The 18387-nt window shown below is 45.0% G+C and overlaps 1 pseudogene; it reads right to left on the bottom strand.

Moving 5' to 3' along the window:
• Positions 1–1623: 1623 nt before the first annotated feature.
• LOC131276230 (ubiquitin-conjugating enzyme E2 Q1-like) lies at positions 1624–15077 on the bottom strand (annotated as a pseudogene).
• Between the last annotated feature and the right edge of the window lie 3310 nt (positions 15078–18387).

The following is an 18387-nucleotide window of genomic DNA, read 5'->3' as shown; positions in this document are numbered from 1 at the left end:
AGGGAGTTTTTTTTAATTAAAATTTTTTTTAATTTTTAAAGAAGCTTTAGATTACATAAATGTTACATAAAAAATATAAAGGATTCCTATATATCCCACTCTCTCCCCCTCCCACATTTTCCCACATTAACAACATCCTTTATTAGTGTGATACATTTGTTACAATTGATGAACCTATATTGAAGAATTGCTACTAACCATGGACTACAGTTTACATTATAGTTTACACTTTGTCCCATACAATTTTGTAAATTATGACAAAATACACAATGGCTTGCACCTGTCACTGCAACATAAAGAAAATGGTAGAAATCCTCAGTGTCTAAATGCTCCAAAGGGGTCATGGAAGACTGAAAAGAGCCATTCAGATTTGGCATGTGTGCGATGGTAGTAAAATAGTGAAGTTATAAAAAGAGGAGTTTTGGAAATACTTATGGTTGGAACCAGAGAGGATTTGACTAGGACAAGGGTCACATATACAGATTGCTGGGGGTATGAGGGTCCAGTGGAGATGGGGGACCCAAAATACAGAGGCACCAGTCTGCATAATTTTGTGGTTTTCTCAAAAAGCTTTCAGAAGCCCAGGTGTTAGATCAGGGAAGGATGATTTTTGAGTTTATGCAAGGTCTAGGATTTGCAGGGTAACTGTGGGAGAAAGATTAGGGGACTAATATATATTGAGGGCACTGAGAAGAGAGAAGTTAAAGGATTGCACTATGGAGCTTAGGCTAGAAAGGGAAGGAAGTAAATCCATGGAGGAATGGTGATGGAGGAGAGCAAAATGGGGGAACCAAATAGCTAGAGAATCTTTGTGAGGGCCTTTCTTAGATATTACTCCCTGAGAAGCCATTTGATCCCCAGTCTGGGGTGGGTATACCTCATATAAGCTCCAATAGCATCTTGTTCCTTTGCTATCATAGCTAATTCCAGTAGTTTCTTTTTTTTTTTTTCAAATTAACAAACTGTAATTGTTTTCCCAAAGATACATTTTTTTCATACACATCCATCATACACTGTAACCAAAAAAAGTAGTGTACATGAAATAAGAGAAAATAAATTAAAAATCCATAGCATAGGTAAGGAGGCTCTACTCTGGAGCACAGCTGAGTTGCCAGCAATATAAGGAGGCTCGAAAGTTTCTTTTATAAGAATGCCTGCTAAGCAAGGGTTCCAGCAAGGTGGTTGGTTGGTCTGTAAGTCAGTCTTTTTTTTTTCTTTTTTTTTAAAGATTTATTTATTTATTTAATTCCCCCCGCCCCCGTTGTCTGTTCTCTGTGTCTATTTGCTGCATCTTGTTTCTTTGTCCGCTTCTGTTGTCCTCAGCGGCAGGGGAAATGTGGGCAGTGCCATTCCTGGGCAGGCTGCACTTTCTTTCACACTGGGCAGCTCTCCTTACAGGGCGCACTCCTTGCGCGTGGGGCTCCCCTACACGGGGGGACACCCCTGCATGGGGTGGCACTCCTTGCGCGCACCAGCGCTGCGCATGGGCCAGCTCCACACAGGTCAGGGAGGCCCAGGGTTTGAACTGGGGACCTCCCATGTGGTAGATGGATGCCCTAACCACTGGGCCAAGTCCATTTCACAGTAAGTCAGTCTTGACTACTTGAAACAGTTCTGTGTTTTTTTCCTTAACATTTTAGAATAGCCATCATTGTCCTGCAATAGGCAGAGCTATCACGTCCAGGAAAAATGAGGGAGGGAACCACAGAGGCAGCGTGAGATCCAAATACAGCATTCAAAGATAATTGGTCCAGTGGTACCTGGGGAAGGAGGATGGGGAGGACACTCCAGGGTTAGCCATCTTCCTTTGGGGGTGTGTACCAGCCGTTTTTTTCATGGATCTGCACCAAGGACTTGTAGGACTGTTGTGCTCTTGTCAGACTGTATTGAGATTTGTTGGCTCCAAACTGCACTCATGCTTTTCCCTTCACCAATGTGGCACTGATCTGCATAATCACGGACTCTATTGAGTAGGCACTGCTCCAGCCCTGTTTGGTGAGAAGTTCCATGCAGATGGTGCCTCTGCCCAGAACATACCCTCCAGAGAGGACTGGAGACACAACCCAGACAAATGGTGGGTCAAAGGGAAAGTTATCTTTAAAGGAAAAGTTAAGTAAGATGAAGTCAGCTCCTTCTTTTTCTTTGAGGATCTGGAGATCATTGTGCAAAGCACTGTCCTGTCAACTTTGAAGAGTTTGACATTTAAATCATACAGACTGTCATTCACGAGTTCGACTGCATAGTTGCCACCTTTGAAACTCTGTGATTGGTATATATCCCTGAGCTCCTTCATCAGCCCGTCAGTGGCCTGCACCGAGTCAGACACCATGACTCTGCCTGCCTGCGGGCCAGGCCAACACAACAGGACGTTTCTTGTCTGACCAAGTTCGGGGAATCTAGAAACAAAGCAGACGACACAGAGACGGGGACAAGAGACATGAAGAATGGAGACAAGACAGGATTCTGATCAAGTCTCGTTTATTGAGGGTCGGTCAGGGGTATTTATAACTAGGAAGGAAGAAGGTAGTACGTACTGACCACAGCGCATGTGTTGGTAAATGATTAAGTAACTAGATTTTCGGTTTTCGCGCCACACACATGCGCAGATGGTTGTTTGGCAACGTCCGCGGAAAAACTTTCGTGCGCTTTAGGGAGTGCCCAATCAGAGCCCGGGGGAGTGGCGTAAAGAGAAATAGAAACTTAACTTACTTCAGTGAGGATGGGGGAATAGAAACCTAACTGGGTTAGTATCTAAGATGGCGTTTGGTAACAAGATGGCCGATACAATACTAGTGCCAGAGGCAGCTTCCCACAGGTCCCCCTTTTCTTTAATATTTTCAGCAGAAAAGGAAGACTGACAAGGCGGCCCATTTTGGGGGGACTGTGCCTGTCTTAGGTTAGGGCTGGCAAACAGATGACTGCATTAAACCTTACCCGTCATTGAGAATTGTGGCAGCGAAAGGCCACGTTTCTGTTTTAGGCGGTTGCTATTGTGAGAATGCCTTGACTAGTTGCCCGTTATTGACTAACCAGTCCAGTGCCTCAGAAGATAGTGACGAGATATTCATGGTCTGGGATTAGGCCTACCGGCTGGATCCATTTGCAAGTAGTGGTTAGACTCCTTGTCGTAGTTGGCCATGTCCAGTCTATAATAATGGACCTGGATGGGCTGCATTTTTATGGCATTCAGTTGTTGCTTTAAAAAGGCCATAATCTTATTAAAGAGAATAGGTCCTAGTGATAGAGGTATTAGTAAGCCAAGCAGGGGTCCCAAGAGGGGGAACAACAGGGCTGGGGAGAAGTATAAGCATGCTGTTTCTAGGTGATGTCTTCCTGTTGTTTGAGTGGCCGATATTGCCGCAGCTGGGTGATGTATACTGCATAAGCTGATATGGCTTCCATACATTTCTGTAAGAACTTAAGAAGACAGGGTGCAAAAGCACAGATTATAATGATTATGATAAAGGGGCTGATTAAAGGTGCAAGCCAGGTTATGACGGGAGAGGTGAACCAAGCTGAAAAGGGGTGAGAGGGAGTAGGGTCAAAAGTTCGTTTTGTAGGTCTTTAAGTCTTTTGACATTTTGCTCTATGATGCTAGGCTCATTTACATAATAGCAACATTCCTCTTGTAGGAACAGGCAGGTTCCTCCCTTATCAGCCGTTTAAAGGTCTATGGGACGCCGGTTCTGGAGTACAACTAGGGCCAGTGAAGTTAGTTGTCTCTGTAGGGACTCTAACGATTCTGCTGTGGATTGCAGATTAACCTGCCATAGGTTTTCAAAATGTTGTCCTTGAAGGACGGAATGAGCGAGAGCACCCGCACTGAGTCCTATAGCGGTGGCGGTGCCTGCAAGGGCTGTTCCTATTAGAATGGGTAGTAGGACAGCTCTTTGCCAGCAATGGCCAAAGAATTGTTCAAATTCACCAAGGGAGTAGTAGGAAAGCTGAGGTATTAAGAGGACGGGAATGCAGGGGGAAGGTACAGATGCATTGATGCACCGGTAGGTGGTATGATTGCACCAGTACAGGTAGGGTTCTTGGGAACAACTCTGATTAATGGTTATGTTGAGGGTACAGGCTATGGGAGAAGTATAATTGGTAGCATTAAGTACGTGGATACAGGTAACGTTTGTTTTGGAGGGTGCCAAAGGGATTGTTTTGCCAATGTTTGGGGTTGCTAGTGATAGATTATATGAAGGAGTGTCATTAAGCCACAAGGGGGTAGCAGCTAATAGTGGGCGGCTTAAGGCTACGCAGAGGAAACAACTTGTGAGATTCAGCCGAGATGTGTTATTAAGGATGTAAAGTGTATTTTGAATGATATCAACCCAGGTTAAGAGGGGGTGAGCTGTGGACTGGGAATCAAACATTTGTGTTAATTTTTGTTCCTGATTATGTATTTCCTTAGCCACTTCCGATAGGTTCCAGGTGACATTATAAAGAGCATATGTTCTAAAAATGGACACTTTCACAAAAGGCTGGGAGTATCTATCATCAGGATAGACTGCTCTGTGGACTCCTTTTTGCTACCTATCATCCCATGGGTCCGATATGCGGATCTACATGGTGCCATTAGTACGAGAATGATAAAAAACACACTTTGGATTGGAGGGTGGATGCAATGAAACATAACATGTGTGTTCATCATTCAGGAAGCAAGACCAGTATGGGCACCCTCCGTAAGTCTTTCCATAATCATACTGGTTGCAATAGTTTTTGGTTTGTAAATGAGGAAAACACATGTAGGCATCATAAACAGTATCTACCGAGGTATCTAGGGTTAAAGCTGTTTCTTTAAAAGACATAGTGACTGCAGTTTGACATTCTGAAGGGCTACAATAGCCAGTGGCTAAGGTGGTACTTTGGTTGTGTCCACCTTTGTTTTTAAAGAAGGCGTGCACTGTAAAGGTTTGGAGATATAATTCTTTCTGGTATTTTTTGCTTGTGGTGGAAATGGAGGCTTGAGTGCAGGTGAAGGTGGATAGTAGGAAAATGGTCCCTACCACAATAGGATGTATAATGACAACGCCAAGTTACCAAAAACAGGACACTGTAACAAGAAAGAATGTATACATTATGAAAAGGATAATAAGCAGGAGTCTCTCTAGCGTGGTCTAATCATCAGGTGTTCTGGCGTAGAGCAGGGGGATTCCTGTGATGATGGCTCCACAGCAAAGGAGGATTCCAGGGATGCTGCATGGCTGCATAAAGGCTGGTAAATGTACCTGTGGGTGAAAAAGAGTGCTAATCTCAGGGAGAGTTTTCTGCCCTGGATGGATTATTGTTATCTATTTGTTTGACCAGACGTTCAGGCAACCATCTGGCTGTGTCTAGTTTCTTTGAATATACACAGAAGGATCCTCGGCCCCATATCAGAACTGGGTTAGGTTCATGCCAGGTGTTATCCATTGGGTCTTTCCACAGGACTGTGGCATGCTTTGTGTCAGTGTTAGAATGCTAGAAGCGTTTGGCTGCTGAATGCCTTTGCTGGTCTAAATTTAGAAAATTTAATATGAAGAGAGAATGAGATATTAGATTTTTTGGTGCTCCTCTTGTGGGATACCATTCCCCCTTTTTTATCTTTTGAATGGTATTTTTTAAAGACAGATGTGCTCTTTTGACTATACCTTGTCCTTGGGGGTTGTATGGAATTCCTGTGGTGTGTTTAATACTTAACTGTTGGCAAAAGGTGGAGAAAACATGGTCAGTATATTCGGGGCCATTGTCGGTTTTTATGTGTTGTGGGGTCTCTAACACTGACGTGGCAGCTAACACATGAGCTACGGCGTGTTTTCCTGCTTCTCCTGTTTGTGGGGTGGCATAGATAAGGCCGCTAAAGGTGTCGACTGTGACATGCACATATTTTAAGTTACCAAACTCGGGAATATGGGTTACATCCATTTGCCAGAGGGCATTAGGCCACGGGGATTTACTCCTAGATGAGGTGTAGGTAAAAGGGTTACACAGGAAGGACATTCTTTAACAATTTGTTGAGCTTGTTCTCTGGTAATTCTGAACATAAGTCTTAAAGTATGTGCATTAATATGATGTAACTGGTGGGCTTTGACAGCCTTGTTAAGGTTATTTGAGTTGTTATGCATGCCTTGGTTAACATAGCATAATAGCCGAGTGGCTTGATTAGCCAAATGGTTTTCTTGGGTAAGGGGACCCGGAAGATTGGAATGAGCTCTAAGGTGGCCAATATAAAAGGGGTGATTTCTTTTATGAATAAGAGATTGCAACTGATTGAATAAAATAGCCGCCTCTGAGGCATTTTTTATTTGAGCTGCCGTTTTGAGCAAAGGGATTGACTGAGCTATATACGAGCTATCTGTGAAAAGGTTAAAAGAGGAACTTTGGAACACAGAGAACACAGCTATAACAGCTTGTAGTTCTGTAAGCTGTGCAGATTTCGAATGCATTTGAAACTGGACAGTTTTGCCATTAAAGATGTAAGCAGCCATTCCCGAGGAGGACCCGTTGGTGAATACTGACAGGGCTCCAGTAATGGGTTGGAGAGAGGTGGTTAAGGGAAAAATGAAGTTATGGGTACTTAAAAATTGTAATAGCTTATTATTGGGGTAATGATTGTTTATTTGCCCGGCATAAGATGCACAAGCAATAGGCTAGCTGTCAGTTGTTTGCAACAGCCAACTAATTTGTTCTTTAGTATATGGCTGAATAATAGCATCGGGTTCTTTACCAAAATAATGTTTGCCTTGTTCTCTGCCCAGGCAGACAATATCTGTGACAGCTTGGTAGTAAGGATAAATTACTTTAGTGGGTGACGCAGGTAAATGCACCCACATTATAGGGGCTGTTTGCCAGAATACCGCCGTGGGAGTAAGAGAAGTTTTACATATGACAAAAACCAAGGGTTGGCTATAATCTACGGTAGTGACAAATTGTGACTGTATAGCTTGTTTAGCCATCTTAAGGGCTTGGCGTCCTTCCTGAGTAATACTCTTAGGAGAGTTGGGGTTAGAGTTCCCTTGTAGTATGTCAAATAAGGGTTTTAAATCTCCTGTAGTTAGTTTTAAATAAGGGCGGAGCCAATTTATATCATTTAAGAGTTTTTGGAAGTCATTTAGGGTTTTTAATTTATCTAGCCTGATATTGGCCTTTTGAGTGGTTATTTTACTTCCTGTCATATGAAAGCCTAGGTAAGTGTAAGGGTCTTGTAATTGTACTTTATCCAGGGCAATTTGAAGCCTGTGTGCCTTTAAGGCCCTCTCTATATCATGGTAACATTTTAGGACATCTTGTCCATTTTTACCAGCCATCAAGATGTCATTCATGTAGTGAATAATATAAAGATCCCTTCATGTAGCTCTTAGCTCCCTTATGGCAGTAGCCACAAATTTTTGACATAAGGTAGGACTATTTGTCATACCTTGGGGTAAGACTTTCCATTGATATCTCTTCATAGGTTCTTTAAAGTTTATGGAGGGGAGACTAAACGCAAAACGCTTTTGGTCTGTTGGATGTAATGGGATGGAAAAGAAACAGTCCTGTAGGTCTATAATGATTTTATAATACCCAAGGGGAATGGCTACAGGGGAAGGAAGTCCAGGTTGCAGGGCCTCCATGGGGACCATGGTTTTATTAATGGCTCTCAGATCTTGGCGCCATCGCCATTTTCCGGATTTTTTCTTAATGACAAAAATAGGTGTATTCCAGGGTGATTGCTTTCTGTAACATGTCTGGCTGCCAACTGTTCCTGTACTAACTGTTGGGCAGCCTGCAGTTTGTCTGCTGACAAAGGCCATTGATTGACCCACACAGGTTCCTCTGAATACCAAAGGATGGGGTCTGCATGGGGTACAGGAGAATCAATGACCTCTAGGCTAAATTTCCTAAACCTTTCTTATCACATTGTCCCTTTATCGATAACGGCTGGGGGATGCCCGATTCAAATCTTCCTAAACGCTTTCCTGGCTTGAAACCCTGTGAGAGCATTTGAGCTGTAATCACGCTATTTGGACTGCACATAATAAGTTGCATCTGGGAAAGTATGTCCCATCCCCAGAGGTTGATAGGGAGGTTAGCTATGATGTAAGGCTGCACTGAACCTTGGTTGCCCTCACTGTCTCTCCAGGTAAGCAGTTTTGAACTTATTTTGGGGTTAGTAGTTTGCCCTATACTAGTCAAATGTGTAAGCATTGGGACAAGGGGCCAGGATTGGGGCCAGTCTTTCTTTTTTATAATAGTTACATCTGCCCCTGTGTTTGAGTCCAGCAAAATTTTTTCCGTCTAAGAGTAGAGACAACATTGGTTTGCCAGGTGAAATGGCTTGAGCCCAGAATACATCAGAAGAACCAAATCCCCTATCGCTATGGTTACCACCTTTTACTGTATTGTCAGTTTGTACTAGAGGGAGTATTAATAACTGGGCGATAGGTTGCCCTGCAGGAAGAGAGATAATATTGTGTGGGGCTGAAGCCATTACCTTTATCTCACCGGTGAAATCATTATCAATGACCCCAGGAGAAATATGGAGGCCACTGATCAGGGAACTGCCTCGTCCAATTATTAGGCCGAAGGTGTTTTTTGGCATGGGGCCAAACATGCCGGTGGGCAGGGCCTGGACTCCCATTTGAGGTGTTAATACTGTGTGGGAGGAGGCACAGAGGTCCAATCTTGGGCTCCTGGGTGTGGCTCTACAGAGTTGTGAAAGGGATTGGCGTTCGGGGAATGAAGTTGATTGCCCCATAAGTTTGTTTGGATTTCAGGGCCTGGGGCTGGCCCCGCCTCCCATTTCCCTGCTGGGAAGGGAGAGGCTGACCTTGTATGTCGGTTTGGGACGGACCGTCACTAGCCTAGTGCCAGCCACAGTGGCAGCGTGGGCAAATTCTGGGGGTACCACTGGCCTTTTGGTTAGCACCAGGGGTGGGACATTCTCGGGCGAAATGGCTGGGATCACCATACTTAAAACAAACTCTTTTTTGTTGCAGCTGTAAAACCTCTTTTAAGGCGGCAGCCATAGCAAGGCCTTGTTGGTAGGTGGGGCCAATTTCAGAACAAAGCCTGATGTAACCAGACAAGCCCTCCTTTTTTCTATAAGGTCTAATTGTGGCCTGACAAGTCGTATTTGCATTTTCAAAGGCAATTTGCTTTACATAGTCTGTTTCTGTATTGGTATCGCCAAACAGCCTTTCTGCAGCCGTGCACAATCTGCCTACAAAATCTGAAAAGGGCTCCTCTGGCTTTTGCTTAACATTAGTGAGGGAAGAGGCGTCATTCTTTTTGGTAGGCAACCTTTTCCAAGCCTTAAGGGCAGCGGTTTGAATTTGGGCAAAGAGGCCAGGGTTATACCTACATTGGTTTACATTATATCTATAATCATTTGACCCTGTAAGCATATCTATATTCCACCTGTTGCCGGCCTGAGCATTACGCCTGGCTGTATTGGCACAGAACTTGGCGTACTCAGATTTCCATAATAGGTAATCTCCCACACTGAGAGCAGAGTGAGCAAGGGTACGCCAATTATGAGGTGTAAGCCAGCCATTGGCAATGTGCTTCAAGATGGTAATAGTATACGGAGCAGTGGGCCCATAAGTAGAGGTGATGGATTTAAGCTCTTTTAAATTTTTAAACGGGAAAGTGGAGTATACCCGAACTTGCTCATCATCATCATTTCTTTTTTCGGTAACCGGGTACGCAGAGGTAATTACAGGGGGGTGGGACGGAGAAGCGTTAGGAGGGTATTTAGGTGACGGTTTAAGCATGGGTGGCCCTGATGGGGAACTACAGCTGGGCAAAAAGTCAATAAAAGGATTGTGGTTAACTGCCTTCCTGCATTTATGATGTTTTAATGCTTTTAGCTGCTCTAGCTCCTTTAGGAGTTGTAAACGTTCCCTCTATAAGTGAATTTGCTCTTTTGTTTTCTCTATCTTTGCTATGACTCTTTGGTTATCCTGACTTTCAAAATTGCCAGCACCGGTAGGGCGATTGGGCGGTGGCGCGGAGGGGGAGGGAGCATATGGTGGCGGGTAGTCAATGGCAGTGAGTTTCACTGACTCTGACTCGGGGTCAGAATCAGAGGTTTCGGAGCTTGAGCTTGCGCCAGTTTTCTTTCTGCGCCTATTTTTATTTCTCCTATCTATTTTGGGCTTGGCCTCATTATTTTGAAATAGGGGTATTTCCTCCTCACTTTCTATCTTAATAGAAACTGAATCTGAATGGATAGGAGGCAGGCTAAGGGTGGTAGAAGGACTGGATCCAGGGGGAATCCGGCCCTGTGACAGAATCTCTTCACCCTTTGTAATTACATTTGCCACGACTGCATCTCTATGGTGGACACAAACTATATCATTGATAAGGTTTCAACAGTTGAAGGCAGTTATAGGGATTCTTTCAGGACCAAAAGTTTTATAGAAATCCTGTAGGGCGTCTCCCACTCTCTTCCACCACTGTTCATCTATGCTCCCTTCCTGTGGAAACCAGGGACAAACTTCTTTTAGGAAATCAAAGAATTCTAGGAGCTGTTTAACTTTAACCTTTACTCCTCGTGCCTTTAAAGCCTCACGTAGACCTTCTACAAACACTTTATGCTCACTCATTGCTTGTCCCATACTTTCTCCGATCACTTACCGAGATCCTAACCGCACAGCAGGCTCCTGGCGGTGTCTCTTTGTACTCTGAGATCCTGACCGCAGGATCATGGCGGTGTCTCTTCAAATATCTTCTTTTGGGCCCATCAATCGGCGTTTTCTATATCATTGCTTGATTTGATTCATCCCTTCGTGGTTGCCACTTGACCTGGCCCGCCCGCGGGCCAGGCCAACACAACAGGACATCTCTTATCCAACCAAGTTCGGGGAATCTAGAAACAAAGCAGACGACACAGAGACGGGGACAAGAGACACGAAGAATGGAGACAAGACAGGATTCTGATCAAGTCTCGTTTATTGAGGGTCGGTCAGGGGTACTTATAACTAGGAAGGAAGAAGGTAGTACTACTGACCACAGCGCATGTGTTGGTAAATGATTAAGTAACTAGATTTTCAGTTTTCGCGCCACACGCATGCGCAGATGGTTGTTTGGCAACGTCCCCGGAAAAACTTTCGCGCGCTTTAGGGAGTGCCCAATCGGAGCCTGGGGGAGTGGCGTAAAGAGAAATAGAAACTTAACTTACTTCAGTGAGGATGGGGGAATAGAAACCTAACTGGGTTAGTATCTAAGATGGCGTTTGGTAACAAGATGGCCGATACAATACTAATGCCAGAGGCAGCTTCCCACAACACCACACCATTTAAGTAATCTTGCCTCTGGTTCTTTTTAATTTTCTTTAGTATGGCCAAGTTTTCTTTTCCGATGCCATCATCTTCAGACTTCTTGCCCTCAGCTGGTTCTTCTTCTTTCATTTCATAGTGATCCAGGTCTTCCGTGTCCTCAGGCATCTCCTCATCTTCATCTTCTGAAGACACATCTTCCTGTGTACACTACTCTGCTGGCAAGGGCTGATCCAGCATCTCCACATCTGGATGCTGAGGGAGGTTATAGAGTTTACACAGGTCGGAGATGATCCTCTTCAGATGCTGTAATAGCAGGGTATTCCCCTTTTTTTTTTTTTATGTCCACCAGCCTCTCCAATACAGCAGCCAAGTTAGGGTCATCAGACTCCACCGACCAGATGGGGGGTACAGCAGGGTATGACTCCGTGATGTTGCAGTGGATGCTGACGGGATCCCCAGGCACCGAACCCCGCGGGGGGAGATGCGGTGCGGGCGCAGCTCCCGCCCCGGCCCGGCCCCTCCGGCCCCAGCCAGCAGGAACTCGCAGCTCAGCTCGTCCAGGCAGGCGCTGGCAATGCGGAAGCGCTCGTGGCCGCGGTGGAAGACGGACTCGAGCAGCTTCAGCTCCCGCCTCAGGCAGGGCCCCGGCGCCGCCCCCTGGCCCCCAGCTGCTGCCCCGGCCCGGCTGCTGCTGCCCCTGCGGCTGCGGCTGCTGCGTCCTCCGCTGCGCTCCGCTCCGGGCCGGCGGGCCGGGCGCCTCCGGCCTCCGCTCGGGGCTCCGCCGCCGCCGATGCGGTCCGCTCCAGTAGTTTCTTGGTTAGTTGTTACCACTAGGCAACCAGCTCCTTGGGCCAAGGACCTTTGTTTCTCCAGTCCCTGAAACATTGTAGATGACTGAATGTACTAATACAGGAAATAAGTGAAAGAAGGAAGAATATGAGATGTTATTTAGAGATTTTTTTGAATTTAAAATTTTAGAGTTGGTGTGGTTCTCATTTATGACAAGGTCTGGGCTGTAACTGAAGTGGAGATACAATAGTCCAAATCCAGGAGGTCGTGAAGATGTGAGGTCATGGTATTACATGGTTCAACCGCCTGGGTGTTAAGGTAGTGTGCAATCTGAGCAGGAATGGAAGGAAAAAGATCCTGGAGGCTCAGGACATAGCTCTCAATTAATGAGAGTGAATAAGCAGAAGTTCAGTAAATATGAGCAAGAAGAGGGATGATGTGGCACAACAGAATGGCATAACCTTAAGGAAGGAAGGAACTTTCCCTGGGGTAAGTATGAGGGTGAAGCTGGGTGACCATGAGGACTACTTCTGGGGAGTAGGTTCTAAGTGGAATGAGTTGAGTAAATCTGGAGGGATAAGCAGTGCCCAGGTGGCCAAGTGTCCAAAAATATAGGCTAAGTAGTTTGTATTTTATTCCATGAGTATTACATTAAAAGGATAGACAAAGTATCCTGAGTTTTTGAAATGTGTCATTCTAACCTTGGAAAGAGTAGAATTGTGAAAAAAGGACCACAGGATTTAAAAATTCGGAGACAGGGGTTCTGGATACTTCTACCAGTTCCCAGTTGAGTGTTGGTGGGTAGATTCATGTGTGAATGAAGGGTGTTGATTGGCTGATCTTTAAATTATTTTGCTTGGCTTTCAAAGTTTCATAACCTGGCACTATCTTACCTACTCAACATTACTTCTACATCGCAATATTGCCTGCCTGCTAAGGTATTAGATATCATAAGAATATATAATGCTCATTTTGACTTTAATACTTGCATTCATCTTTTCCTTTTCTTGCCATACCCTACCTCTGCTTATGGAATTATTTAAGGCTCAATTTAAGGACTCTTCCTCTATGAAGACTTTCCCACCTGCACTGGTATGCACTGGTGGCTATCCCTTCTGAATGCCAGCTGTCCTGAAGCTCTGCTCCACCACAGTTCAGCCCTTAAGTATTGTCTTACACTGTTCAATGTTCCATGGGGCCCTAGGTGGTAAAATAAAATGCTCTGTTCTGAGAGAGGAGATTTGATATCTAGTTTTTGTTGTAACTACTATTGTACTCTTGTACAAGATGTTTCCTTATCTTTAAAATGGAAGGGTTTGATTAGATAATATCTATCTTAGTTTAGGTTCCACCGGAAAGCAGAGCCTGAGACAAAGACTTGAGTGCAGGTGTTTTATTTTGGGTGGTCTTTAAAATGGAAGGGTTTGATTAGATAATATCTATCTTAGTTTAGGTTCCACTGGAAAGCAGAGCCTGAGACAAAGACTTGAGTGCAGGTGTTTTATTTTGGGTGGTCATCTCTGGAAGCAGGGAGGAAAGCCGAAGGAGAGTGGGACAGGAAAGGAGAAAGAGCCATTATAAGGGAACATTATTGAGGTTATTGCTGAGGGCAGTGGGGCTCCATTCTGCTGCAACCTGCTGAGAGAATTTCCTGCCAAAGAAGGGGGAGGGAGCATTGATCCATCAGCCCCATTCCCACCAGCCCAAAGTTACCTTTGGGAGTGTTATGTGCCCTACACTTCTGGATGTACATGTAACCTGTGGAGCTGAACCTCCTGGGGCAGAAAGCCAAGGGCATGGCATATAGATTTGAGGTAAGACACTGTCAATGTAATGTCCTAGTCAGTCGTGGAGGGGTCCACTCATCCATAGCTGAAATCAGAGGAGAAACCAAGAACAACTGAGTCAGGGTACCAAACACTGCCAATCTTACAATTCCATCAACTGATACATATTTGTATTTGTCAGGGTTCTCTAGGGAAACAGAATCAACTAGGGATATCCGTTGATAGTAAGAGATTTATCAGTCTCTCACACAGCTGGGGGGATGCACAAATCCAGGTTCTGCAGGCAACAAGGAGCTCCAATGAAAGTCCAATAAAGATTCTTGGTGAGTTTTGAGAGATGTTGCCTGTCCAAAGATGAGCTGTAAAATACTCTCTTAATGCTGGAATCACTTCCCCTTTTAAGGGATTCAACTGATCAGGTTAAGCGTCACTCATTGCTGATGACAAGTTCCCTGATTGATGTAATTATAATCAACTATCTATGATTTACCACTGCAGTAAAGTCAATGGTGATGAACGTCCATAAATGCCCTTGTAGTACAGTTAGCCCAGTAGTAGTGCTTGCTTGACCAAACAACTGGGCACAATTACCTGGCCAAGTTGACACAATAGCCTAACCATCGCACTCCACCCCTTATCAACCCAGCAACCATACACATTACCTTAAACCATACTTAGTCTCTAAGCAAAAACAATAACAGACATGTATATATATATATTTCTGCCTAACAATGTTCAACTGTCCTGCATACAACTGGAAACTCATTAATTCCATACAGAATAGGGTGCAAGTTCTTGGGTAATATTCACTCTGAAACTTGACATCCTCAAATATTATGACATGAAATGGATACAACTTTTTATATGATAAGGGAAAAATTTGGGGAAGAAGACAAAGAAATTCGTTTTGTCTACATATACAGTCATCATAATGAAACAAGGAAGAAAGATTCATGACCATTATAGTCCTCATTTCTGTAACTGGTGGTGGGGAGCCACCCGCTGTAAAACCTATTTACAGCCTCCAACGACATGGCGGATTTCACAACCCTGCCCTGCCATTTTCTCCTTCTTCCTCCTTGTTTCTTTGTTCTCCCCTTCCCGCCACAACTCTGGTAACCACAGCACCACGCATGCGCAAGGCGCGAAACTCTGCATACCCGGTGTGAACTTTCAGCCAATTCCCTTCCTGGACGTCTGCCACACGCAAGACCAACCTATCACCTGTGGACACGTTCCCTTCCTCAGTATATATTCCCATGTTCTACCCCCAATAAACGAGGCTTGATCAGAATCCTGTCTTGCCTCCATTCTTCTCGTCCCCTACCCCCGCTCCTTCCCACAGGTCCTAGAACTCGCCCCCGCCAGTTCGGAGAAACTGGTCATGTGGTTGAAGTTCATATTTATCATTACCTTATTCCACTACCCATTCCATGTTTCCATTACCCTCAGCAAGCAATTCAGCTGGCCGTGGTTCTTTGCCTGGTGGGGTGACCCAAACTTTCATTCCTGAAGATTCTGGGCCATTGTTAGTCCTGCTTGGATTGTGTTGTTGCAATTTTTCATTGACTTTAATCATAGGACATGGCAGTACTAGGAGATGCCCTAAGAGGATCTCCTGTATTCCAGGTAAACTCTTCTTTACCCCCATTATGTAGATACAGTCCTATTTTCCCTTGATAGTCAGGATCAGTCACCCCAGCCAGTATAGTCATTCCCTTCTTTGACTGCAGACTTGAGGTAAGAGGAGCCCAAAGTGGCCAGGTGGCAGTTTTAACTTCCAGTTCAATGGAATCATTGCTGTGTTCCCTGGTGATAGCACTCCTTTTGGGGCTAAAACCTGTAGATCAGCAGAGTTTGAGGTTGCAGGGACAGGAAGCAAAAATTTTCCTAGTGGGTCACTAGGGATAATAGTGAGTGGTGCCACTCCCATTTCCTATCCCTTGATTCCTGGACCCATGGATCCTAGTTATGGGAGAAACAGCACCATAGAGTGGATGCTGATTTAGAGCATACACAGCCTCCTGGAGAACATTGCCCCAGCCATGCAAGGTATTGCCACCTAGTTGGCACCGTAATTGAAACTTTAAAAGGCCATTCCACTGTTCTATCAATCCAGCTGCTTCAGGGTGATGGGGAACATGGTCAGACAAATGATTTCCATGGGCATGTGCCCATTCCCACACATCATTTTCTGTGAAATGGTTTCCTTGATCAGAAGCAATGCTGTGTGGAATGCCATGGCAGTAGATAAGACATTCAGTAAGTCCAAGGATGGTAATTTTGGAAGAAGCATTGTGTACAGGAAATGCAAACCCATATCCAGAGTATGTGTCCATTCCAGTTAAAACAAATCACTGCCCTTTCCATGGTGGAGGTGGTCTAATGTAGTCAACCTGCCACCAGGTAGCAGGCTGGTCACCTTGAGGAATGGTGCCATATCAGGGGCTCAGTGTGGGTCTCTGCTGCTGGCAAATTGGGCATTCAGCAGTGGCTGTAGCCACATCAGCCTTGGCAGGGGCAAGTCCACGTTGCTGAGCACATGCACAATCCCCACCCCTACCTTGATGGCCACTTTGTTCATGAGCTTACTGGGCAATGACAGGAGTGGGTGGGGAAAGAGGCTGAACATTAGCCACAGAGTGGGTCATCTTATCCACTTGATTATTAAAATCTTCCTCTGCTGAAGTTACCCTCAGGTGAGCATTCACATGGGACACAAAAGTTTTCATGTTTTTTTTGCCTATTGAGAAAGTTCAATCCAAATACCTCTTCCCCAGACCTCTTTGTCACCAATTTTCCAATCATGTTCCCTCCAAGTCCCTCCCTGACCATCCAGTCAAACCATTAGCAACAGCCCATGTATCAGTGTACAAATGCACCTCTGGCCATTTCTTCTTCCAAGCAAAATGAACAACCAGGTGCATTTCTGGAAGTTCTGCCCACTGGGAGGATTTACCCTCACTGCTGTCCTTCAGGGATGTCCCAGAAAGGGGCTGCAGTGCTGCAGCTGTCCACTTTCAGGTGGTACCTGCATATCATGCAGAACCATCTGTAAACCAGGCCTGAGTATTCTCTTCCTCAGTCAACTCATTGTAAGGGACTCCCCAAGAGGCCAAAGCTGTGGACTGGGAAAGAGAAGGTAACATGGCAGGGGTGGTAACCATAGGCATTTGGGCTACTTCTTCATGTAACTTACTCATGCCTTCAGGACCCACTCCAGCCCTATCTCATATATACCACTTCCACTTTATTATGGAGTGCTGCTGTGCATGCACAAGTTTATGGTTTGGTGGGTCAGACAATACCGAGCTCATGATAGGCAACTCAGGTCTCATGGTAACTTGATGGCCCATGGTTAAGCATTCAGTCTCTATTAAGGCCCAGTAGCAGGCCAAAACTGTTTCTCAAAAGGGGAGTAGTTATTTGCAGAGGATGGCAGGGCTTTGCTCCAAAGTCTGAAGGGTCTGCATTGTGATTCTCCTATAGGGGCCTGCTGAAGGCTCCAGACAGCACCTTTATTTGTCACAGAAACTTCTAGCACCATTGGATATGCTGGATCATATGGCCCAAGTGGTAGTGCAGCTTGCACAGCAGCCTGGACCTGACAGAGCCTCTTCTTGTTCCAGTCCCCAATCAAAACTAGCAGCTTTTCTGGTCACCCAGTAAATGGGCCAGAGTAGCACACCCAAATAAGGAATGTGTTGTCTCCAAAATCCAAAGAGACCAACTAAGTGTTGTCCCTCTTTTTTGGTCATAGGAGGAGCCAGATGCAACAGCTTATCCTTCACTTTAGAAGTACTTTCTTAACATGCCCCTGGACACCTAGAACAACCACTGGACACCTAGAAATTTCACTGAGGTGGAAGGACCTTGTATTTTAGTTGGATTTGTCTCTCATCCTCTCTCGTGCAAATGCCTTACTAATAAGTCTAGAGTCTTTGCTACTTCTTGCTCACTAGATCCTATCAACATGATGTCATCAATATAATGGACTACTGTGATGTCTTGTGGGAGTGAGAGATGATCAAGATCCCTGTGGACAATATTATGACATAGGGCAGGAGAGTTGATATACCCTAAGGCAGGACTGTGAAGGTATACTGCTGGCCTTGCCAGCTGAAAGCAAACTATTTCTGGTGGTCCTTATCAATAGCAATTGAGAAAAAATCATTTGCCAAATCAACAACTACATATCAGGTGCCAGGGGATGTGTTGATTTGCTTAAGCAATGATGCCACATCTGGGACAGCAGCTGCAATCGGAGCCACCACCTGGTTAAGTGTACAATAATCTACTGTCATCCTCTGAGATCCATCTGTTTTCTGTACAGGCCAGATAGGAGAGCTGAAGGGGCATGTGGTGGGAATCACCACCTCTGCGTCCTTCAAATCCTTTATGGTGGCAGTAATTTCTGCAATCCTTCCACAAATCCAGTATTGCTTTTGGTTTACTATTTTGATAGATGGGGGCAGTTCTAGTGGCTTCCTCTTGGCCTTTCCAACCATTATAGCCTTCACTCCACAAGTCAGGGATCCAATGTAGGGATTTTGCCAGTTACTGAGTTATTG

The sequence above is a fragment of the Dasypus novemcinctus genome, chromosome 3, assembly GCF_030445035.2.
Source record: "Dasypus novemcinctus isolate mDasNov1 chromosome 3, mDasNov1.1.hap2, whole genome shotgun sequence".
Lineage (NCBI taxonomy): Eukaryota > Metazoa > Chordata > Mammalia > Cingulata > Dasypodidae > Dasypus > Dasypus novemcinctus.
This window is presented reverse-complemented; position numbering and strand designations above follow the sequence as displayed.